Source organism: Cebus imitator, unplaced genomic scaffold (assembly GCF_001604975.1).
Source record: "Cebus imitator isolate Cc_AM_T3 unplaced genomic scaffold, Cebus_imitator-1.0 Scaffold79, whole genome shotgun sequence".
NCBI lineage: Eukaryota > Metazoa > Chordata > Mammalia > Primates > Cebidae > Cebus > Cebus imitator.
This window is the reverse complement of record NW_016107394.1, coordinates 8,004,833-8,005,203: the sequence shown is the minus strand read 5'-3', so window position 1 is coordinate 8,005,203 and position 371 is coordinate 8,004,833. Positions and strand designations below refer to the sequence as shown.

The following is a 371-nucleotide window of genomic DNA, read 5'->3' as shown; positions in this document are numbered from 1 at the left end:
GGGCAACAAAAGCAAAACTCTGTCTCAAAAAAAAAAAAAAAAAAAGAGTGCCTTCTTGTAATTGTATAGTGTAGGCATATCTTTGGGATGCTAGTGTAACCTTATTTAGACAAATTGTCAAAAGCTTTGGTTGAAGCTTCCTATGAATATGGGGCCAGGGCCCCATAAGCTTAGGTGTTGGAATAGATAACTGGATTAAAACAGTTTAACAGATTCGGTTTATTAAATACAAGAGAGAATGGGATTGAAAACATAGATAATTGTGAGAAGTTTATTTATTATTATTATTAATTTTTTCTTTTCTTTTTGGGGCCATGCTAATCTTCTCTGTATTGTTCCAATTTTAGTATATGTGCTGCTGAAGCGAGCAC

General features: G+C 33.4%; 1 non-coding gene across 1 annotated transcript; it reads right to left on the bottom strand.

The window, feature by feature from the left end:
• Positions 1–265: 265 nt before the first annotated feature.
• On the bottom strand, positions 266–371 carry LOC119471956. Its single transcript, XR_005201058.1, has one exon. It is a non-coding gene; the product is annotated as a U6 spliceosomal RNA (small nuclear RNA).